Source organism: Mycteria americana, unplaced genomic scaffold (assembly GCF_035582795.1).
Source record: "Mycteria americana isolate JAX WOST 10 ecotype Jacksonville Zoo and Gardens unplaced genomic scaffold, USCA_MyAme_1.0 Scaffold_123, whole genome shotgun sequence".
NCBI lineage: Eukaryota > Metazoa > Chordata > Aves > Ciconiiformes > Ciconiidae > Mycteria > Mycteria americana.
The window spans coordinates 74,264-99,605 of NW_027445463.1; the positions used below are offsets into that span (position 1 = coordinate 74,264).

Consider the following 25,342-nt stretch of genomic DNA (forward strand, 5'->3'; position numbering starts at 1 on the left):
CCTCCACCTTTACTCTTACATCATAGTTTCACACCGCTCTGTGACTAATTTCATAATCATCTGCCTGCTTACTTATAGAACATCACGTGTTGGGTGCTGTGGACTTGGACAAAACATGGATAGCGAGGAAATGCTTCGCTTGACACACTGCACAAGACCAGGAGCAACCTGAAAAGCAGTACTGTGTCTTAACCGAGAGCACGCAATGAGCACGGCAAGTTAGCTAAGGGCTAAGGTGCGAGCGCTTCCGCAGCTCTAGTGCAGTCTTACACGCTTGTGCGAGTGCACCTTTTTGAGAAGGTGCTCTGGATGCTGGAGTTGAGCAAGTGGAAATAGATATGTTACACCTATAGCTACAGACAGGTACAGTGTTCCCACATCAGCATCTAGGCAATGCCCAGGATCTATCGAAGCTGTACTCCTGTGTACCACAATCCCAATTGTCTCCGCTCAAGCGCTCCCAGAGACGTCAAGCAGCTTCCGTGATCTGCAGACAGCAGGAAGAAACACTAGCAAGCCGTTACAGGGGTATACTCAGCTTGTCAGGAACTGGGACGCACAATTGATTTTTTGAAAGCGCTGCCGGCAAGCTTTGACATATACCAGCCCTGACAAGCTTCTAGAGCAGCCTTTAGTGCTCCTTTAAATTTCTCCTTCAGCTAGATGAAATTAAAATGGGTATCGCTTCTAATAAGAGAAAATGGCCGTTATTTCTGGAAAGTTACAAAGCTGAAATTAAATTTAAAAAAATCACTCTCATCAGAAAGTTGTTAGTCCATCATTTGAAGGATCAGAGAAACTTTGCTTACAAATGGCAGGAAAATAATTCTATTTAATGCCTGCGTAACAGGAACATATTGAAAATTCTACCGATTTCTTGTTTGATTTGGAACTGTTCAGATAACTAGATCTCTCTCTGACAGACTATATTTTAGTATAATGAAATACCACTTGAGAAATTAACTTGAGTATTTAGGACATGATACAACCTGTAGTTATGCAGCAAAGCAAAGCCTACCTTGCACACAGCAAGTAAGTTCCACCAATTTAGTTTCATCCTGTGCAATTGTTTTTCCTTTTTAGTTTGCTTTAGTGAAATATTTAGGAGTCTTCAACTATTCCTCTGGGCACAAGGGTGCATAAGGAAAGACTAATCTCTCACTCTTGCACCAAAGCTGGTTATGCAGGGGCTCGACCAAATGTCTGCTACAAAACTGATGAGCACATGGAATCCAGGGCTACTCAGTTCATCTTCATCCATTTGCTCATGGAAAGCTTCAGATGGTCACGTGCTCATTCCCAAGTAAAACTGGAATGTTTCTGACATCCTGAAAGCATTCCACAACAGCGGAGGAGGGAAGATGTCATAAAGGTGCATGGGAGGAGGCATGGTGTTTATCTTCCATGAGCAGGTAACACCAAAGGGGCAACGGGGCCACAGGACACAACGTTGACCCATCTGTTGCAGCCATGTTCTTAGATTTCCAAGGCGAGAAGGGTTTGAGCAAGTATGCTCCCTGTCCATTGAAAGGCCATGAAAAGGGGAAACAATATTACAAGCAACTGGAAGCAAGCAGCAGAATAAGGATGAAGGAATCTCAGAAGCCCTGGAAACCTAGTAGTGCATGAGGACGTCAAGTGAAATAAACATCTCAAAGTGCGTGCGACACCGACCGATGCAATGTGCGGCATCCCAGACCCTGACTGGATTCTCTGGTCTAGTCAGCAGGCTCCAGTCCCGGATTAAACCTGATTTGCCTGGATGAAATAACCAGAGGAAAAAAAGGCTCAGAGGTGGAAGTTAACTCCAGAACTGTAAGACCAGGGGAGCACCGTGCCAAGACACCCGGCACCAGCTACACCCCAGCCTGGGCGCCACACTGCCGAAACTGCACAGGCCACGTCTGCTGCGTGGACCTGGCCAGGCTGTGTGAGCCCGGGTCCTTAGTGGCTTCCTATCCCAGCACAGAACCCGAGCATCTCCAGGGTGCTGCTCCCCTCTGCACTCTACCATCCTAACCAGACAGGCACCCACCTTTGAGCAGCCAGGTTAAATAACCACAGCAGTGCCCCCTGACACTGATGCCAAATGCTTACCACCGTCACATACTCCACCACAGCGGGCTGCAACTGGAGGAGCCTCCCTTTCCCCTCCCGCTCTCCAAAGAGACCAATCTCAGTTCAGCATCCCCAGCTGCAGGAACATAGCACTGGACTGTGAAACAAAACCTCAACAAGAGACACAACTTCTCAGTACATTGGCACTTCCCCTCCCTGCCACTTGGGTCTCTTCCCTTTCCTCAACTGCTCTTCTCGGGGCTAAATTTCAGTTTTCTGTTCAGGGTGGATATCCAGTGGTCGAGCCGGTGATGGCAGCTGAACAAGGGTAGTGCTGTGGTCTAACAAAGATATACAGCCAGCAGTCACCAGTGTCCGCTGTACCCCTCCGTCACAGACCAGAGATGCTCCCCAGGTTACATGTCAGAACAAGGAAAGAGGGATCTCATCAGGGATGTAGGGTCTTACTTTCTCACACATTGGCCTAGCGGTAGGAAACCCAAACTCTGCTGTGCAGCAAGGATCTATATTCCTTTTTGTTGCCCCTCCTTACGGCTCATCTTCTCCCCGCCTCAAGCCTCAGGGACCTGCTGCTCCTGCCTGTTTAGAGGAAAGGGGGAGAGCTGTGCGCCCAACAGACTGCAGGTTGTTTACGCAAATGCAGATCTGCCCAGAGCCAGAGAGGAGGCTGTTTCAGCTTGGGACTCTATCTGCAGAGCAAGCGACACACCCCCAGGCAATGTCAGCTACAGAGATGCTTCGTATTGCAGAGCGGCTTCAGTCAGTCCTGCCTGGTGCAGCTAAGTGCTTTTTACTCCTCCGTCTGACAGCCGGGAGTTGGCAGCATGCAGCGTTTCCAGCCAGTGTGCGTGACCCTCCTGGACCGCCTCCATCTGCCTGCAGTCCCCTACCTCCTCCTCCTCTTCTCAGATACATTTTATGTTTTCGAGTACAGGCTTCATTCTTGCTAAGTAAGAAAGGAGAGAGGGGATATTTGCCCTTCCTGCAGTGTTACCACATCTATCACATCCTTGGCGGCCGCTGGCACCTCTAGGCTCCGATACCATCTGTTGCTCGGGAAATCTCACTGCTCCAGGCAAACTGCAGCACATCTAGCAAATGACCCGACAAGGAGGAGGAACAAGGAGGTTGCTCTGCTCTACAGGCAACACACGGGCATATACTTTGCCTATTAAAAAGGAGGCGGCGGGGGGGGAATGCAGATACCACAGTCAGAAAGAAAAACCAAAGACAGATTATGGTAATATTCCTAATCCCAGCAAAACACTCAGGAAGACTGCATCAACAGAGAGAGCACTGCTTGAGTGCTGTGACTAAAATCCATTAAATCCCCAATTACCGTGTCAATTACTGCTTCTGCAGGAGGGCTACTCCCAAGGAAGCTTTGTCTGTGGCACTTACACGATCGACCTCCTTAAGAAATCGTTTTAGAGCCACGGACCCAGAACGAGAGCTCCCTTGACCCTTCCGACACAATACTGGCATGTTCTCCTGTAAAGGAATCGCTGCGTTACAGAGTTCAAACAACCTGAACCGTTGTCTTGGTCTGCACGCCTCTGCCACACGTGCTTCTAGCAGTTCTGGATAATCCCATTACAGTATTTTCAGACCTTTAAAAGCATATGTGTTGTTTGGGTGTTTATGAAATCAGAACGAACGTGACCAGATAGGTGCAGAAGAGACAGCAAAGCAGGAATACCAAAGGAATTCCCCAAGAACTGACTATTTCCACAGGACTGGCTGTGATTCTTCATTCCCATCCCTCAGAGTTTCCTTTGGTGAACTCTCAGGCTTTGTTTTCCTGCATCTGACTGTTGTCTTCTCAGGCCTCTGCAAGCAAACTCAATCTTTCAGAAATGAAGCTGTCTGTATTATGACCGTGGTTATGAGAAGCTAACTACCAAGTCACATCCAGAGGCAATAAGGACTGCTGCTGTATCAGAGGACAACTGCCTTAGCACTGTGACAACTAATCAGGATGCGTCTCATCTGCAGGTGTTATCATTGTCCAATACCTTGCTTAAAGAAGGAGTCTGAGGAGCCCGAGAAAAGGGCCATAGAAAATGCCCCGCACGACTGCATACGAAACCATCTCAGCAAAACCGCCCTGTTCCCTGCTAAAGAAATCATTGGTTCCCATTCCAATCCTTGTCATCAAGCCAGACTCTCGTGGGAATGCTCGCGCACTCTCTTCGAGAGGGGCAAGCTGGAAAGCACGTTCCCGCTGACTGCCGAGAGCTCTTCGCTCATTTTGCTTCCCACAAAGTAGACTTCCTCACTGTTCAGATATCCCCTTCCTTCAGACCTTCTCCTTACCCTCAGAAGCAGCATAACAGTGCCAGCACCATGCAGGTCTACCTGCGGGGAGATGCTCCCCACACCTGACGATACAGCAACCTGCAGAAAAATATACATGTAGATTTTCATCAGAGCTGGCATGAAGTTGTTGCTTTTCTTGGTTTCGCTTTGTTTTTCAGCCACTCGCTGTTCAGCAAATGCAGGGCAATTCCGTAGTGCTGTCGGCACTACTGTGCTTTGAAAAGCAGCACAGGGCGCTACGCATCTCATAGATCCATGTTGCAAGCGTCCGACAAAAGCAGCAATTTCTACCTTGAGAAGCCAGATCTGTGCTCCGAAATGTGCCTGGCTCGTTGCTCGCTGCAAGTTCTGTAGTAATTTTCTGTAACCTTTCTCCTCATGTTTCAGATATACAGCATCAACACAATGACGCCCAAGTACCAGGAGAAGTTTGCTGGATTTTCCAGCCACAGCCTTTTTCTAGGTTTAACTTTGTTCTTTCATTTAACACAAAAAACATCACAGCAGATCCTCCTGTGAGACTGAACATTAAACCCAAACTGATTTCAGTTCGTGCTACCTAGATTATGTGCCACAGCGAACAAAAATCCACCCTGAGAAATACTATTAGCAACACAAGACAGATCAGAGTTAGTGGACAGGGATGGAGCTGCGGTATCAGCTGTGCATAGCCCACTGCTGAGGCAAACGGTCCTCTCCCAGTATCCTTCCACATCAGCCTCCGGTCCCCCACTGCTGAAGTCCACGGGAGAGCTTTGCCCTTAACTTCAGTAAGCAGGGAAACGACTCGGGCTCTGCTGGACAGCGGGAAAGGCCGAGACCGCTTTCCGTATACCACAGGGAAGAGAAGATTGGCTGAAGATGTCTCACAGCTGCACACAAAACCTTTGCTTCACTGGAAGCTCATTGCAAATCTGCTGTTTAAGTGCACCCGTTGCAATGCTTTTTAGTTGAGAGGACTTCGGGAATATCCTCGCACCTGACCCTCATATATAGCCACATATAAGGCGGTTCAGCTTGGGTTTAAGGCCCCCTCGGGAAATGCCACAGATGTATGGAAAACCTGTGTTACCACAGGCACTTTGGGAGCTGCAATAACACCAAGGAAAACCTTCCATTCATTAGCAAAGCCGTCAAGAAGGTATCAGCGAAACCGAGGACCTAAAATCTTCCTAGGGCCATAATAAAAATACTAAGCTAAGTCTATTTTCTAGATCTATATATTACAAAAATTTTGAGGGGGCAGCAGCATAATTCCATGAGGCGGGGGAAGCAGGGGAACATCAAACACGAGCTATTTTGCGTTGGAACAATCCCGGAGTTGAACAACTCATTTCTGCGCAAAGTTCACGAGCCCATTTTAACACCACCCTACGTCTTCAACTTATACCTTTTTAATACTCCAGGCCCCAGTATAGAAGAGTAATGCAGGCCGAGTACATAACAGAATCAATGAAAGCTACCAAAAGGGAAGGTCAATGGGTAAACACTTCCAAGATAAACACAAAAGGTTCAAACAGGTCACCATTCACCTGCACGTACAAGGAAACCAAGCCTCTGTTTTGGCTGGACTCAACAGCCCAACAGGAACGATGGAGCTGAAAATCCCCTTCTGGTGGGTTGGACACCACGTTTTGCAAGCGTCTGGTATGTAAAGCCAATCACCAGGCTACAGATAAATTCCTCTCTGTGCACAGCAGGGACTACGCTATTCTCAAATATTAAGTATCATCCACAGTAGCAACAGGCAAAAGCATGAAAACCTCTAAGCCAAACAAATTGATAACCCACCCGAGGGAGGCCTCTCAAAGGACCTCTTTGAGAAACCTCCCTCTCTCCCAGCACTACCTTTTAGCAGAAATTTATTTCAACAACTTTCTGAGGGCAGAAACATGTGGACACGTGAAGAAAAGCGTCTCTGCATCCGAAAACGCAACCGTCGCACTTGCCCTCCCTGCACAGCTTGGCAGAACGGCTCCGCTGGAGCAAGAGTAGGGTCCGTGACCACAGATGGTAAGGATGCCCCAAAACCAGGGCGATGAAAATAGATGGAACTGATACAAATTGAGACAAATGAAAACGTGGCTGTCTTCTCAAGAAACAAGCTTCTTCACCATTTCTTCACTGGTTTACTAGAGAACGCGAAAACCCCACAGAAATAAACCCCCACAATGAACAACTCCCCCCTAGACACCTGTGTGGACAGTACATGGATTAAGGATGCACCTTCCTTTTCGTGTCTGACTCCCTCCCTGCCCTTCAAGACTCACAACTAATTTGAACGCCCTCTGACCAAAGCAGCTGGATCAGAATCAGTCGTGGACTACGCAGCACTTCAACTCGAGAACGAAGAAGCCAGAAGGACATTGGGAATTTACCCAACTCCAAGGACCCGCTGCAGGGCAGGGTCTGTTACACCACACCATTCTGACACAAGTCTTATCCCATGTGTCTTTCTCTCAGTTCCCTCAAAGACAACGGTAATGCACTAGGTCAAGACGTATTGATAGTAACGTGGAGAAAGGTTCCCAATAAGCTTTTTGAAGCTGCAAACACAGTCCTGATCCATGTGTTCCTGTTAGGCCTTTAGACTGTAGGAAACAGTCAGGCACCACTGCGGTATAAATACAAGAAAGAGGGATGAAATGCCAAGGCCTTACAAGCCCAGTCTCCACCTGGGAAGAGTCCCCAGCACAGGCGCAGCAGAAGAGCAGCCTCAGCATCTCTTTGAGAGCTGGAGTAAGGAGAGGCACTAGTAGTGTGTGGCTGGGGCGTAACCTCACACAGACTTCATACGGACACTGTCACACCCTCTCCAACAGGCGCTTTGCTTCATCCTAACTCAGCATTACTCCAGCACAAATCCCACGCTCCAACCTCCCGCGTGCCCAGCTCAGGCCACGGGCATCACCGGTTCACACCTCTGCACGGTCACTGTGCTGGCACGGTCCCAGCAACAGGTTGCCCCTGCCCGGAGCAGCGCACAACAGCCGTCGAGAGACAGGGAGGATATTCTTCACTTTGCTAGAACAAGAAAGTAAAGTGAAATACTTGCTCAAGTGATTATGATTTATGTTAGGTACTATCCATCTTACTACCGATTGCATCATTTTAATTCACTTATACTGAAGAAACAGTGTAATATACAAGATAATTTTATTTAAGTCTTCATTTAAGCACATACCTCCTAAGCATCACTCTAATGCTTCTTCATCAAGAACATACAGTATCTCCAAACAAGTCTAGCCAATTACTACAACAAAACAGTTCTCAAATACAACCAAATCCTGACTTCCATCAGGCCGCTAGCCCATCGGTCCGCTTGTGTAGAGCTGTCAGCGAGCCTACTCACACAAGTACTCTGAGGGGGGAAGTCAACACCCCACTGATGCAAGGAGGTGTCTGCCAGGGACCAGACTGTATTTATAAGAAGCCAGGTGCCTTGCTTCAAGAACTTAATTTCTGAAGCAAAATCCAATGACAATCCCTCAGATGGTGCCCAAGAAGTCATCAGCTCAGTGATCCTCCTGTTGGCTACTATTTTTATTTGATAAAGAGACCTTTACCCTCAGGTCTAACAAGTTGAGAAGCGATCAGCAGTGATTCATGGTTTCAAGGCAAGGGGCCCTCCCAGCCAGGCTGGCTCTTGCTAGCATTCCTTTGGCAGCAGTACTGTAGATGCTTTCAACTAGGTGAAAAACAGAGAGAGCAAAGCTTTAACCCAAACAAAACCCCTCCTGAACATATTTCCCCCACCCCCTGTCATTAAAATAGTTGAGACAGCTGCTACCCACAGGTGGTAGTCCATACAGTCAGTTACACTGCCTATGGGTGGCTTGAGACACAAGGTCTCTGAACAATTACTTTTCTCACTGCAGCTTTGACCTATCAGCACTTTTTGTCACTCCAACAACTCCTTGTCAAATCCTCATGTGCAGGTACAATATCAACACCTTGGGGAGAGCACAGGGCCTATAGAAGGTACAGTTGGGAAGGTATTGTAGAAGTGACAGGGGAATAGCAAGAGAGACAAAGACAAGGCAAAACTAACCCCGGCTCAAGAAAAACAATAGAATATCCTCCGTTGAGGATATCTCCTGTGTTCAAAAACTCTCAGCCCCCTCTCATCAGTGGAGTCCTTGCCCTCAGCCAAAGGGCACACAAAGAAAAACCCTACCAAAGTCTTTGTTCACTGGGAACCAGAGAACACCACCACTTGATACACAAGCTGTTAGGCACCAGCTCACGAGCAGCTGTTTAGCTCACCAATGAGGCCTCCAAAGAGAGAGTGCTGCAGCCAGCCTCCTCTTCCCCACCACCCCACCCCATCACTGCCAGGCCCACCTAAACCATTAACTGGAGGAGCCACAGCTGGGCACCAAGCTGGAGAAAGGTTGGGCAAGAGCCCTTTCTCCAGCTCTAGACTTCACAGAAGGATGCTCCTGCCCTCAGGAGCTGGCAGAATTCAACTGCAGAGAGGGCAGGGAGGGGGAAGCGGGGAAGGTTTGCTCAGGAGCTGGAGACAAACCTTTGCTGTCAGTGGTCCTAACTATCACATACCAAACAGAGGGGGGAAGTACTCAAAATTAGTGTCCTGCACAAAACAAGCAGCTTAGTGGAGGGGTTTTTGTTTGATTGGTTGGGGATTTTTGGGGGTAGGAATCAAGTTGCCCAGGACTTACGCTTTGCTGATGTGTGCGTTAGCTAGAGCCTCCTCTGGGGTGTAATCACAGTCAACTTCACAATTCACTTGACAAACTTGCAAAAATGCTTCCTTTTGTATGGAGGAGTAAACAGGTCAATATTCTGCCAAATTTTGCCCTTCCCCTGCCCTCACTGCTGACAATACCTACACACAGTACCAGGTAAGGCTCAAGAGGTACATGTCCAAGTTGAACTGACTTACCGCAAGTTAAGCGGAAAAATCAGCAAAAGCATCAGAGACTGGGACATTCTCTTGCTTCCAAGACAGGACAGATCATCCCTCTAGGAAAAGGGAGACAGGCAAGTGCTACTCAAACGATTAACTAATTAGCAAGCTAGTTCAGCAAATACCATCAATGTTTTGTGCGCAGAGAGAAAAGACATGTTTTTTAATAGTTAATATATCATAGAATCACAGAATGGTTTGGGTTGGAAGGCACCTTAAAGATCATCTAGTTCCAACCCCCCTGCCGTGGGCAGAGACACCTTCCACCAGACCAGGTTGCTCAAAGCCCCATCCAACCTGACCTTGAACACTTCCAGGGATGGGGCATCCGCAACTTCTCTGGGCAACCTCTTCCAGTGCCTCACCATCCTCATAGTTAAGAACGTCTTCCTTACATCTAATCTAAATCTACCCTCTTTCAGTTTAAAGCCATTACCCCTTGTCCTGTCACTATGTGCCCTTGTGAAGAGCCCCTCTCCAGCCTGCTTGTAGAGCCGCTGCAGGTACTGGAAGGCTGCTATAAGGTCTCCCCGGAGCCTTCTCTTCTCCAGGCTGAACAACCCCAACTCTCTCAGCCTGTCTTCATAGAAGAGGTGCTCCAGCCCTCTCATCATCTTCGTGGCCCTCCTCTGGACTCGCTCCAACAGGCCCATGTCCTTCTTAAGTTGGGGGCCCCAGAGCTGGACACAGTACTTCAGGTGGGGTCTCCTGAGAGCGGAGCAGAGGGGGAGAATCACCTCCCTCGACTGCTGGTCACGCTTCTTTTGATGCGGCCCAGGAGACGGTTGGCTTTCTGGGCTGCGAGCGCATGTTGCTGGGTCATGTTGAGCTTCTCATCAACCAACACCCCCAAGCCCTTCTCTGAAGGGAATGAGACACGGACTCCGGTGCTGATAGTAGGGGCGACCTTTATTTACCTGACAGCACTCTTGTTTATACTCATCCCGACCGGTCCACGCGAAGCACGCGCAATGCACGCGCTTATTCTAACCATCTAATTGGCTCTATAACTTTTATCACGCAATATTTCATTGGCTTATAGTTATCTTGTTGTTCCTTCTTCTGCATTCTTTTGCTCCTTCTTCTGTGTTTCTTGTTCTCCTTTTTTCCTCTGGGCCCCTCGCACATGATCTCAGTTCAGAGATGTGTTTATTAAATCAAGGTCATCGGTGTACTGGTCTCCTACACTTCTCCTCAGGGCTGCTCTCAATCCATTCTCCACCCAGCCTGTATTTATGTTTGGGATTGCCCCATATCAATGGAAGCTACTGGCTGGTTACAGCCGTGACCTTCATACAGCCTCACATACTTATGGGTTTATCAGAATTAGTAGTTTCGGGTTCTTTCATCTCCTCCAAACACTTGGGAAAGCCATTTTTTACCAAAGTCTTTGGCAATTTTCTCCTAAGAAAAAAAACAACCACTGGCAATGACCAACAAGTAATCCAAGATTTGAGCAAGATTAAGCCAGCCATTTTCTGGCTACACAGAGCAAATTCTGGAGCTGGGTTGCACTTGGTTCTTTCTGTCCACAAGCAATGTTGCACACTTTTGCTAACACATACTTGTCACAAATAACACAGTCTCCTGACCAAAGGCCCCGAGCGCTCTCACACCTATAATATTAAGAAAACTGGCCAAAGACCACAGACTCGCAGATTTAGGTTTCAACTCCACCGACGGCAAAAAAAGGAATAAACCATCCTCTCCTCTATGATATAGTCATCACACCAATACAGCAAGGAAAAAAAACCATACCCTCACGCCCACCCCAAATCAAATCAAGAAGCACTCATGCTTTTAGGCTCCAGGATTGCCATAAGCAATGGCATAAGAAAAACCAGAACAGGTGGGGGGGGGGGGGGGAAGGGCCAGGGAGCAGCACAAAGGGTCAGAAAGAGTCAGATATGAACAGGAAGGAGGACAGGGACCGTGAGATACAGAATGAAACAAACCAGTGACAGTGAGCAAGACAAAGGGATAGAGACAGAAAGAGAAGGAAAGAGAGAGCTAGGAAGGCAGGGACACAGCGGCACATACAGGAGCAGAGAGGAAGAGAACACCAGGGAACAGGCCAGAGCAATTGTGGGGAAAAGAGAGAGAGATGCAAATCACAACAAAGAGATGGAAAAGGAAAAAACAGCGATGGGTGCAGGACAGAGACAAGGGGATGGGGAAAAAAAAAAAAGAGGGAGAGGGAGCAGGACGCAAGAATAGAGAGAAGAGGAGACATACAGGGAAGCAAAAAAAAATTTGTTGCAGCGTGGAAAAGAGAAGGGGCCAGGGGAGAGGCAGGGGTGCACAAGAGAGGAGACAGGGCCCCAAGGGCCCAGGATTCACCACAGCTCTCGGTCTCAGTGCTGCCGGAAGAATTTGCCAGTTCAGACACTTATTTCTCCTTCCTTCCTCCCTTCCTCTTCTGTAACTCTGGTTGCTTGGCTGTCCTCTACCTAAGAAAATACATGAGTGTCTTACAGCTCTTATAAGACGAGACTTCCTAGACACGTAGCCTCGCTCGCTCGTGCACTACATAGCCATACCACGCTTTGGGTTAAGCATACAGACCCTGCGGTGCACGCTGGTAGCCTGACCTGCTGCAGATTATGAGGAGGGAACCTTTCTCACCCAGAGAGGCAGGCTCTCTCTTGCCTGCAGCGGGAGGCAGCTGCTGGCTGGCCGGCCTTCGATTTCTTCTTCTTTACCCTTCTCTGGCCTCTCCAGCTTCAGCTGCAGCAGCTCCTGTCCACAGCCAGCAAGCGCTCCGCCCATCCCTTTTCGCCCCCACGCCATGAGGAGAGTGAGGTCAGGCAGAGACAACCCACGCAAGCCTGAGGCGGGTACCATCACCGGCAGCCCCAGGGGAGGAAGGGACAACCACGGCCTCAGCACAGCCTCTGGGCGAGGGAAAGAAGCAGCAGCAGCCACCGTTATTACCACAGATCGCCCCTGGCTGAAGCCTCTCCTTCTGCAGGGGCTTCTGGAGACGCCGCCCCTTTCCCACACGGCTGCTAACGGCACCCACATTAAAGGATAGTCCAGTGCATTCGAGGGTCAGCTCGCTCCCTTCCCAACAGGGCTCGGGGGCGGCCTGGGGCTACGGGACAGGCTTCAGGGGAGGGGCTGGAAGCTTGGAAGCTGCCCATCCCGCCACGCCCAGGCAGCAAGGAGACAGCCCTGCACCCACCAAAGGGGCTCTCTCGCCTAACCGGTGGCCCCAGCCCTCATCCACCGCTGGGGCCTCGGACCAGAGCACCGCCATGCTGCTCCCGGGCATACCGAAAGCACCGCCACCGAGAGCACACCAGAGGGTCCATGGCCCCATACAGCGATGAGCACAGTATAGTGCACAAGCGCGGCACTAGCGTGGCAGTCCCAACTGTTAATGTAATTTTTGTCATGCTGTTACCCCACAAGTGTGATCTCACTTACCCGGTGTGCGGGACACCAATACACACACAGGGCAGAGGTATTTTTCTGTCACGTCTGCGCAGAGATGGGTGCTAGGCGGCAGCTCCACAAAGCTAGCACAAAGTTCGCTCCTACAGGTACAGTATTTATACAGGCTAGCTATGCATATGCATAAGTCATTACACAAAGCAGTTTTCTATTGGTCTACATTTCTCTTATTTCAGCTTCAAGCTACAGCGCGACTTTAACATGCTGCGCACGCTCAGAGGCGAGGGCTCTCTGCTTGGGCTGGTGTCTCCAGCTCGAGAGCTGTGACTTTTAGGATTATAAGGAGGATAGTTTGCGGGAGGGTGCTTCTTATCACACTCCTACTAGTTGTTTCGGACGGTTCCCAAAACATTTCCATTAGCTTACCTATTTCTTCAGGATGTGCTTCTCTCCCAAGGACAGTAATTCTTGTTTAGACGTTCCACTTTCCAGCCTCAATCCTCCTTATCAGTTTGACGTAAGCCCTGGCCTTCCACCAGCTCCTGGGAGACGACACCGTCAGACTACAACACGACCGTTCTTTGACGCCAGTCAGTGGGTTCAGAATTAGGAACAGAAAGAACAGGACAAGCTAAACACCCACACAAGCCTCATATCCCTAAGAAATGATTAAAAAAACCCCAACGGACCCCATTTTAGATTGCGTTGGCTTAGGGGCTGCCTCCTTCAAGTGCCAGAGCGGACCGGTGGAATCAGTCACAGAACCCAGCTGCCCTCCAGGAGACAGCCCTTGTCCTCGCAAGGCAAATTTTTCAAAACATCGTGCTATTTTCCGATTTTATCAACTGCAGCGGGCTTGCCCTACCAGCACGAGTTGAGGACATTTTCCTGTGGGTTCATTTGACACTACAGGAAGCCTTGAGCAGGTACAAGCAACCAAGCGCGAGATAGAAAGTCAGCTAAGAGACCAGCTGCCGTACAAAATGTGTTCAAGATCGTGCCTGCGGGAACGGCACAAAGCCCACGATGACTGAACAAGTATGTCGGAGGCCCTACGGCAAACAGCGCCGACGTTTCGTGAAGCTCTTTTCCTGTCAAGAAGAGGACCTTTTATGCAGTATCTCTACTGGAATTCAGGCTGCTTCCTACACATTCTGGCAAGTTAGCTTTCACAGAAACCCCGAGAACTTCAACCACCAAGCAACGTTTGTAATTCTTGCTCTCTACCTACGGGGAATTTCAGCGAACCAGAACACCACTTAAAGCAAAATTCTGGGTCTGTTTCACGCCAATCAAATAGCTAAGCCATGGACAGGGCTCTGTAGAAAGACAACGACTTGAAAAGATAAAGATAGGAGAGTACTCACTTTTCTGAAATTTCTTCCAGTCGTTCCATTGATTTAGCAGCCCAACCCAGCCGTCGAAATGCTGGTGCAACAGAGAGAGCAGTAGCATGTCCACGCCATTCTCCCCTAGCCACACAGCCTTCCGCTTTGCCCATTGCTGCCGACAGCCAGAGCATCGGCGCCGCAGCACCTTGGGAATAACGCACCTCCCATAGCTACACACCTTTACAAAAGAACCGAGCAGGGTGGAAACAGACATTGCAATGCTTGCGGTAAGGGCTCAAACAGGGATGCCTATGGTATCACTCTGAGATTCAGCAACCACTCAAAATGTCATTTTGCTGCAGTATTACAGGAGTTCATTGACTAGCGTCAAAAAAATTTGGTGGCAAATTCATTCTTTGAAGCATGACTTCCAAAGGCAAATGTTAAGTAATTCTCGTGAGCCTTTAACTGAGCGGAATGCAGGATCTGACTAAAATAATGGCCGATACAGCAGGGCCAGCCCCATCCTCAGCCCTTTTTAAACCCTGGGCCCAGCCCCATCCTCACCTCATGGGTCCCACCTGTGCTGCCCCGGGCCACAGCTGGAGCCCACGCCATGGGGAACAGGGGGCCAATTACCCCAACCCTCACAAGCCAGACACAGCCAGCAACCTGGCACAGGCATGGGCACACACCACCACCAAGCTGGCGCTGCCATGGGCAGATGCTGCCGCCAAGCTGGCACCGGCCTGGCAGACTTCACTTTACAGCCCAAAGCCGAGGTTGGCCTCTAAACAAGAAAACACGTGAAAGCATCCTTACAGGATGCCGGTCCAGTGGTGTCCACGATAGCTCTCTCAGCCTCCCATGTAATAGACAGCTCCCCTGTCCGGGACCACGTTTTGCATGTCCCAGGCCCTCCCCGCACCCCTGTTGAAAATCAAACAGAACAATTAAGGACTCTGCTTCATCGCCTCAGCCTCCAAAAGACGCTTCCTTCCTCTGCTGACGGTCGACACAGATATCCCCATGCCGTTCCTTGAATGCAGGCTGGCCTTGGGTGCCTGTACTGCCAAAGGAAGAGAAAAAGATCGTCCTCTTGTAACGTGCTCCGTCATCCTCTTGTTCTTCAAGAAAACAGAAGAAAGCTACCATCCCCGTTGCTACATAGGAGAAATTTGTGCAGGGGATGGCTGAGCCCATCCCCAGAAATGGAACACTCTGCTATGACCCTGCTTTGCCTTTTGGCGACAGCGCCCGCCATCCGTGTGCCCCAAACAGGCGAGGTCCCGTTCAGGCTGGCATCCGCCACAAAGAGGAGAGGTCCCCTGTGGGCTGAACAGAGTCAACTGAACAGAGTCTTCAGAAGAACTTAGCCGTGCATTCAGTTGACAAGTAAATCCCACCCAAGCAATGGTAGGGGGCATTCTGGCATCTAAAGGAATTCAGGAGTTAATTTAGTGTTTCCAATGGAACATTCCATAGGCTGTAAAAACAGCCTTAAAGTCTTTTTCCCTCTTGCACCAACAACGCTTCTTTTACTTCTACTTAAGGGTCCCCTACAACTACTTACTGCAGCATGTGTGGCTCCGCTATCAATAATGAAAAATAAAAAATCTCTTCTTTCATTCCCCAGCTTGACTGGAACCAGAGGATCGTCTGGGGAAATTTTAAGAGATTCCTCCGGCCCCCTTCAGTCCAACCCAATCTCCGGCATGACTCCAACGGCTTCTTCTGTCTCTCTTTCCCCATTACTCAGACGGCATGGACAATTTTTTTCCAACGGCCCTCCTCTTGCTTACAATTTGCACGCCGATTCATTCCCAGGGGAATGTCATAACCATTTCTACTATTATTTCTACAGCCCCTTCCTCACCCACAAAATTCACCTCCTGTATTTTCTCTCCCTTTTTCCTGGTCTTCCCTCAAGGCAGCCAACAAAGAAGCTTGCGGCGTTACTCGCCCCCGCTTCTCCTTCTCTTCTATTTCCTCCCGATTATTACGTACCTTACATGCCATTGAGAAGAACTGTGAGATTGTCATGCCATCCTCGCCCTCTACCTTGTGTCATCACTTTCTTGTATCTGCTGCTGCTTGACCAATAAACAGCCTGTTAAATAACTTTGAATTGCTATCATCTTCCGGATCCAGATCTGTCCATTTTCGAGCTACTTCACACAATCTCTCAGAGAAGGCTGACGGGGTTTCCTTATCTCCCTGCCTTACTTCAGATAGTTTAGATAAATTCTTGGGCTTTTGCACTCCATGTTGAATCCCATACAAAATTAACTTCTGATATTCCTTTACCCTCTCTAATCCCTCACACTTGTGTTTGGATCCCACTCCGCATCCTCTTTCGGGAGGTACATATCGGTATCTAGCACCCCCCACCCCCCCCGCCTTGTTGCATCAGTCCCTCTTCTGGCCTTCTCTAAAATTCTTCTCCTCTCCTCAGTGGGAAACAAATATTCTAGGAGAGCCTGTACATCTCCCCAGTTAGGACTAGGAGTCGTGATTAACAGTACGATACATTCCTTCTGGATTGTTTCCATAGGATCCGACTGCCTGTTTGCAGTTTAATAAATCACACGCAGTAAAAGGTACGCGTACGGACACCGGTGTTCCTTCAGGCCCTGCAGCCTGTCTGAGGGGAGCTCGAACTATCGGTTTCTCTCCCCTTCTTCTTTTAGAGATAGCACTCACAACTCCATTACCACTTGAGCTATCAGATTTGGGCTGTTTGGGGGGAGCTACCAACAGCTGAATATCCTCTTCTGAATTTTCCCATTCAATACAACGAGGTTTTCCCTTTTTCTCTTTTAACACATATATTCCAATCCGATGTTTAGCGTCCACTAAACCACCTTTCTTCCTAATATCCCAATCGCGTCTTAACGAAAAAAACATATCCACAGAAGGCATTTCATCCCATTTTTCAGTTCCCCGACAACACAACATTAATTCCGATATAGTGTTATATTTCAAGGATCCGTTCTCAGGCCATTTCTCACCATCTTCCCATTGATATTGTGGCCACCGTTGATTACGATATCATTTTAGCTGATTTTCAGTCATGGCATCTCCCCCAAGTTTATTGCAATGCTTCAGGATGCATCCTAGAGGAGAGCAAAGGGCTGCCTCCTGGGAAGCAGCAGCACCCATACAGGTACCGAAAAACCCAGCATTTCTATACAAACCAGAACGAGGGACGTCTCCCTTCGTTACTCAGAACAGGACAGCGTGGAGAAACAAACAGAACTACGCTACTGCCACCTGTCTTTCCCGGTGCGTCTTATGCAGAGCCCAGAACAGAACAGAGGCCGCCTGCTTCCCGAGACATCTTGCCCCTACCCCCTTTTCTCCTAGCCCCACAAAACACCTCTTGTCAGGAACATTGCACCGTTTTGTCACTTACCGCCCGACCGCAGGAGAGGAGCTGAAGGAGTCCCCAGTCGACAGGTCGGTGCGCGCTGGAGTCCGCTCAGGCCTCTTCTCCCTGTCGGATGCGGCAAGACGAACCGGGCGAGGCTGTCAGCTCGGTCCCACCTGGGGTGTCAAAACTGTTATCCCACAAGCGTGAGGTCGTCTACCCGGTGTGCGGGACGCCAATATACACACAGGGCAGAGGTGTTTTTATGTCACGTCTGCGCAGAGATGGGCGCTAGGCGGCAGCTCCACAAAGCTAGCACAAAGTTCGCTCCTACAGGTACAGTATTTATACAGGCTAGCTATGCATATGCATAAGTCATTACACAAAGCAGTTTTCTATTGGTCTACATTTCTCTTATTTCAGCTTCAAGCTACAGCGCGACTTTAACATGCTGCGCACGCTCAGAGGCGAGGGCTCTCTGCTTGGGCTGGTGTCTCCAGCTCGAGGGCTGTGACTTTTAGGATTATAAGGAGGATAGTTTGCGGGAGGGTGCTTCTTATCACACTCCTACTAGTTGTTTCGGACGGTTCCCAAAACATTTCCATTAGCTTACCTATTTCTTCAGGATGTGCTTCTCTCCCAAGGACAGTAATTCTTGTTTAGACGTTCCACTTTCCAGCCTCAATCCTCCTTATCAGTTTGACGTAAGCCCTGGCCTTCCACCAGCTCCTGGGAGACGACACCGTCAGACTACAACACGACCGTTCTTTGACGCCAGTCAGTGGGTTCAGAATTAGGAACAGAAAGAACAGGACAAGCTAAACACCCACACAAGCCTCATATCCCTAAGAAATGATTAAAAAAACCCCAACGGACCCCATTTTAGATTGCGTTGGCTTAGGGGCTGCCTCCTTCAAGTGCCAGAGCGGACCGGTGGAATCAGTCACAGAACCCAGCTGCCCTCCAGGAGACAGCCCTTGTCCTCGCAAGGCAAATTTTTCAAAACATCGTGCTATTTTCCGATTTTATCAACTGCAGCGGGCTTGCCCTACCAGCACGAGTTGAGGACATTTTCCTGTGGGTTCATTTGACGCTACAGTAAGCCTTGAGCAGGTACAAGCAACCAAGCGCGAGATAGAAAGTCAGCTAAGAGACCAGCTGCCGTACAAAATGTGTTCAAGATCGTGCCTGCGGGAACGGCACAAAGCCCACGATGACTGAACAAGTATGTCGGAGGCCCTACGGCAAACAGCGCCGACGTTTCGTGAAGCTCTTTTCCTGTCAAGAAGAGGACCTTTTATGCAGTATCTCTACTGGAATTCAGGCTGCTTCCTACACATTCTGGCAAGTTAGCTTTCACAGAAACCCCAAGAACTTCAACCACCAAGCAACGTTTGTAATTCTTGCTCTCTACCTACGGGGAATTTCAGCGAACCAGAACACCACTTAAAGCAAGATTCTGGGTCTGTTTCACGCCAATCAAATAGCTAAGCCATGGACAGGGCTCTGTAGAAAGACAACGACTTGAAAAGATAAAGATAGGAGAGTACTCACTTTTCTGAAATTTCTTCCAGTCGTTCCATTGATTTAGCAGCCCAACCCAGCCGTCAAAATTCTGGTGCAACAGAGAGAGCAGTAGCATGTCCACGCCATTCCCCCTAGCCACACAGCCTTCCGCTTTGCCCATTGCTGCCGACAGCCAGAGCATCGGCGCCGCAGCACCTTGGGAATAACGCACCTCCCATCGCTACACACCTTTACAAAAGAACCGAGCAGGGTGGAAACAGACATTGCAATGCTTGCGGTAAGGGCTCAAACAGGGATGCCTATGGTATCACTCTGAGATTCAGCAACCACTCAAAATGTCATTTTGCTGCAGTATTACAGGAGTTCATTGACTAGCGTCAAAAAAATTTGGTGGCAAATTCATTCTTTGAAGCATGACTTCCAAAGGCAAATGTTAAGTAATTCTCGTGAGCCTTTAACTGAGCGGAATGCAGGATCTGACTAAAATAATGGCCGATACAGCAGGGCCAGCCCCATCCTCAGCCCTTTTTAAACCCTGGGCCCAGCCCCATCCTCACCTCATGGGTCCCACCTGTGCTGCCCCGGGCCACAGCTGGAGCCCACGCCATGGGGAACAGGGGGCCAATTACCCCAACCCTCACAAGCCAGACACAGCCAGCAACCTGGCACAGGCATGGGCACACACCACCACCAAGCTGGCGCTGCCATGGGCAGATGCTGCCGCCAAGCTGGCACCGGCCTGGCAGACTTCACTTTACAGCCCAAAGCCGAGGTTGGCCTCTAAACAAGAAAACACGTGAAAGCATCCTTACAGGATGCCGGTCCAGTGGTGTCCACGATAGCTCTCTCAGCCTCCCATGTAATAGACAGCTCCCCTGTCCGGGACCACGTTTTGCATGTCCCAGGCCCTCCCCGCACCCCTGTTGAAAATCAAACAGAACAATTAAGGACTCTGCTTCATCGCCTCAGCCTCCAAAAGACGCTTCCTTCCTCTGCTGACGGTCGACACAGATATCCCCATGCCGTTCCTTGAATGCAGGCTGGCCTTGGGTGCCTGTACTGCCAAAGGAAGAGAAAAAGATCGTGCTCTTGTAACGTGCTCCGTCATCCTCTTGTTCTTCAAGAAAACAGAAGAAAGCTACCATCCCCGTTGCTACATAGGAGAAATTTGTGCAGGGGATGGCTGAGCCCATCCCCAGAAATGGAACACTCTGCTATGACCCTGCTTTGCCTTTTGGCGACAGCGCCCGCCATCCGTGTGCCCCAAACAGGCGAGGTCCCGTTCAGGCTGGCATCCGCCACAAAGAGGAGAGGTCCCCTGTGGGCTGAACAGAGTCAACTGAACAGAGTCTTCAGAAGAACTTAGCCGTGCATTCAGTTGACAAGTAAATCCCACCCAAGCAATGGTAGGGGGCATTCTGGCATCTAAAGGAATTCAGGAGTTAATTTAGTGTTTCCAATGGAACATTCCATAGGCTGTAAAAACAGCCTTAAAGTCTTTTTCCCTCTTGCACCAACAACGCTTCTTTTACTTCTACTTAAGGGTCCCCTACAACTACTTACTGCAGCATGTGTGGCTCCGCTATCAATAATGAAAAATAAAAAATCTCTTCTTTCATTCCCCAGCTTGACTGGAACCAGAGGATCGTCTGGGGAAATTTTAAGAGATTCCTCCGGCCCCCTTCAGTCCAACCCAATCTCCGGCATGACTCCAACGGCTTCTTCTGTCTCTCTTTCCCCATTACTCAGACGGCATGGACAATTTTTTTCCAACGGCCCTCCTCTTGCTTACAATTTGCACGCCGATTCATTCCCAGGGGAATGTCATAACCATTTCTACTATTATTTCTACAGCCCCTTCCTCACCCACAAAATTCACCTCCTGTATTTTCTCTCCCTTTTTCCTGGTCTTCCCTCAAGGCAGCCAACAAAGAAGCTTGCGGCGTTACTCGCCCCCGCTTCTCCTTCTCTTCTATTTCCTCCCGATTATTACGTACCTTACATGCCATTGAGAAGAACTGTGAGATTGTCATGCCATCCTCGCCCTCTACCTTGTGTCATCACTTTCTTGTATCTGCTGCTGCTTGACCAATAAACAGCCTGTTAAATAACTTTGAATTGCTATCATCTTCCGGATCCAGATCTGTCCATTTTCGAGCTACTTCACACAATCTCTCAGAGAAGGCTGACGGGGTTTCCTTATCTCCCTGCCTTACTTCAGATAGTTTAGATAAATTCTTGGGCTTTTGCACTCCATGTTGAATCCCATACAAAATTAACTTCTGATATTCCTTTACCCTCTCTAATCCCTCACACTTGTGTTTGGATCCCACTCCGCATCCTCTTTCGGGAGGTACATATCGGTATCTAGCACCCCCCACCCCCCCCGCCTTGTTGCATCAGTCCCTCTTCTGGCCTTCTCTAAAATTCTTCTCCTCTCCTCAGTGGGAAACAAATATTCTAGGAGAGCCTGTACATCTCCCCAGTTAGGACTAGGAGTCGTGATTAACAGTACTATACATTCCTTCTGGATTGTTTCCATAGGATCCGACTGCCTGTTTGCAGTTTAATAAATCACACGCAGTAAAAGGTACGCATACGGACACCGGTGTTCCTTCAGGCCCTGCAGCCTGTCTGAGGGGAGCTCGAACTATCGGTTTCTCTCCCCTTCTTCTTTTAGAGATAGCACTCACAACTCCATTACCACTTGAGCTATCAGATTTGGGCTGTTTGGGGGGAGCTACCAACAGCTGAATATCCTCTTCTGAATTTTCCCATTCAATACAACGAGGTTTTCCCTTTTTCTCTTTTAACACATATATTCCAATCCGATGTTTAGCGTCCACTAAACCACCTTTCTTCCTAATATCCCAATCGCGTCTTAACGAAAAAAACATATCCACAGAAGGCATTTCATCCCATTTTTCAGTTCCCCGACAACACAACATTAATTCCGATATAGTGTTATATTTCAAGGATCCGTTCTCAGGCCATTTCTCACCATCTTCCCATTGATATTGTGGCCACCGTTGATTACGATATCGTTCTAGCTGATTTTCAGTCATGGCATCTCCCCCAAGTTTATTGCAATGCTTCAGGATGCATCCTAGAGGAGAGCAAAGGGCTGCCTCCTGGGAAGCAGCAGCACCCATACAGGTACCGAAAAACCCAGTATTTCTATACAAACCAGAACGAGGGACGTCTCCCTTCGTTACTCAGAACAGGACAGCGTGGAGAAACAAACAGAACTACGCTACTGCCACCTGTCTTTCCCGGTGCGTCTTATGCAGAGCCCAGAACAGAACAGAGGCCGCCTGCTTCCCGAGACATCTTGCCCCTACCCCCTTTTCTCCTAGCCCCACAAAACACCTCTTGTCAGGAACATTGCACCGTTTTGTCACTTACCGCCCGACCGCAGGAGAGGAGCTGAAGGAGTCCCCAGTCGACAGGTCGGTGCGCGCTGGAGTCCGCTCAGGCCTCTTCTCCCTGTCGGATGCGGCAAGACGAACCGGGCGAGGCTGTCAGCTCGGTCCCACCTGGGGTGTCAAAACTGTTATCCCACAAGCGTGAGGTCGTCTACCCGGTGTGCGGGACGCCAATATACACACAGGGCAGAGGTGTTTTTATGTCACGTCTGCGCAGAGATGGGCGCTAGGCGGCAGCTCCACAAAGCTAGCACAAAGTTCGCTCCTACAGGTACAGTATTTATACAGGCTAGCTATGCATATGCATAAGTCATTACACAAAGCAGTTTTCTATTGGTCTACATTTCTCTTATTTCAGCTTCAAGCTACAGCGCGACTTTAACATGCTGCGCACGCTCAGAGGCGAGGGCTCTCTGCTTGGGCTGGTGTCTCCAGCTCGAGAGCTGTGACTTTTAGGATTATAAGGAGGATAGTTTGCGGGAGGGTGCTTCTTATCACACTCCTACTAGTTGTTTCGGACGGTTCCCAAAACATTTCCATTAGCTTACCTATTTCTTCAGGATGTGCTTCTCTCCCAAGGACAGTAATTCTTGTTTAGACGTTCCACTTTCCAGCCTCAATCCTCCTTATCAGTTTGACGTAAGCCCTGGCCTTCCACCAGCTCCTGGGAGACGACACCGTCAGACTACAACACGACCGTTCTTTGACGCCAGTCAGTGGGTTCAGAATTAGGAACAGAAAGAACAGGACAAGCTAAACACCCACACAAGCCTCATATCCCTAAGAAATGATTAAAAAAACCCCAACGGACCCCATTTTAGATTGCGTTGGCTTAGGGGCTGCCTCCTTCAAGTGCCAGAGCGGACCGGTGGAATCAGTCACAGAACCCAGCTGCCCTCCAGGAGACAGCCCTTGTCCTCGCAAGGCAAATTTTTCAAAACATCGTGCTATTTTCCGATTTTATCAACTGCAGCGGGCTTGCCCTACCAGCACGAGTTGAGGACATTTTCCTGTGGGTTCATTTGACACTACAGGAAGCCTTGAGCAGGTACAAGCAACCAAGCGCGAGATAGAAAGTCAGCTAAGAGACCAGCTGCCGTACAAAATGTGTTCAAGATCGTGCCTGCGGGAACGGCACAAAGCCCACGATGACTGAACAAGTATGTCGGAGGCCCTACGGCAAACAGCGCCGACGTTTCGTGAAGCTCTTTTCCTGTCAAGAAGAGGACCTTTTATGCAGTATCTCTACTGGAATTCAGGCTGCTTCCTACACATTCTGGCAAGTTAGCTTTCACAGAAACCCCAAGAACTTCAACCACCAAGCAACGTTTGTAATTCTTGCTCTCTACCTACGGGGAATTTCGGCGAACCAGAACACCACTTAAAGCAAAATTCTGGGTCTGTTTCACGCCAATCAAATAGCTAAGCCATGGACAGGGCTCTGTAGAAAGACAACGACTTGAAAAGATAAAGATAGGAGAGTACTCACTTTTCTGAAATTTCTTCCAGTCGTTCCATTGATTTAGCAGCCCAACCCAGCCGTCGAAATGCTGGTGCAACAGAGAGAGCAGTAGCATGTCCACGCCATTCCCCCCTAGCCACACAGCCTTCCGCTTTGCCCATTGCTGCCGACAGCCAGAGCATCGGCGCCGCAGCACCTTGGGAATAACGCACCTCCCATCGCTACACACCTTTACAAAAGAACCGAGCAGGGTGGAAACAGACATTGCAATGCTTGCGGTAAGGGCTCAAACAGGGATGCCTATGGTATCACTCTGAGATTCAGCAACCACTCAAAATGTCATTTTGCTGCAGTATTACAGGAGTTCATTGACTAGCGTCAAAAAAATTTGGTGGCAAATTCATTCTTTGAAGCATGACTTCCAAAGGCAAATGTTAAGTAATTCTCGTGAGCCTTTAACTGAGCGGAATGCAGGATCTGACTAAAATAATGGCCGATACAGCAGGGCCAGCCCCATCCTCAGCCCTTTTTAAACCCTGGGCCCAGCCCCATCCTCACCTCATGGGTCCCACCTGTGCTGCCCCGGGCCACAGCTGGAGCCCACGCCATGGGGAACAGGGGGCCAATTACCCCAACCCTCACAAGCCAGACACAGCCAGCAACCTGGCACAGGCATGGGCACACACCACCACCAAGCTGGCGCTGCCATGGGCAGATGCTGCCGCCAAGCTGGCACCGGCCTGGCAGACTTCACTTTACAGCCCAAAGCCGAGGTTGGCCTCTAAACAAGAAAACACGTGAAAGCATCCTTACAGGATGCCGGTCCAGTGGTGTCCACGATAGCTCTCTCAGCCTCCCATGTAATAGACAGCTCCCCTGTCCGGGACCACGTTTTGCATGTCCCAGGCCCTCCCCGCACCCCTGTTGAAAATCAAACAGAACAATTAAGGACTCTGCTTCATCGCCTCAGCCTCCAAAAGACGCTTCCTTCCTCTGCTGACGGTCGACACAGATATCCCCATGCCGTTCCTTGAATGCAGGCTGGCCTTGGGTGCCTGTACTGCCAAAGGAAGAGAAAAAGATCGTCCTCTTGTAACGTGCTCCGTCATCCTCTTGTTCTTCAAGAAAACAGAAGAAAGCTACCATCCCCGTTGCTACATAGGAGAAATTTGTGCAGGGGATGGCTGAGCCCATCCCCAGAAATGGAACACTCTGCTATGACCCTGCTTTGCCTTTTGGCGACAGCGCCCGCCATCCGTGTGCCCCAAACAGGCGAGGTCCCGTTCAGGCTGGCATCCGCCACAAAGAGGAGAGGTCCCCTGGGGGCTGAACAGAGTCAACTGAACAGAGTCTTCAGAAGAACTTAGCCGTGCATTCAGTTGACAAGTAAATCCCACCCAAGCAATGGTAGGGGGCATTCTGGCATCTAAAGGAATTCAGGAGTTAATTTAGTGTTTCCAATGGAACATTCCATAGGCTGTAAAAACAGCCTTAAAGTCTTTT

At 49.4% G+C, this 25,342-nt stretch overlaps 1 long non-coding RNA gene across 1 annotated transcript in view; it reads right to left on the minus strand.

Annotated features, from left to right (window-relative positions):
* LOC142403142 (uncharacterized) overlaps positions 1–18,148 on the minus strand; it is a 40,124-nt gene extending 21,976 nt beyond the window's left edge. The window contains exons 1-2 of the long non-coding RNA XR_012773614.1: positions 18,039–18,148; positions 17,471–17,601 (exon numbers count right to left, since the gene is read on the minus strand). This is a non-coding gene — a long non-coding RNA (uncharacterized LOC142403142). The remainder of the gene's footprint in view (positions 1–17,470; positions 17,602–18,038) is intronic.
* Positions 18,149–25,342: the final 7,194 nt, after the last annotated feature.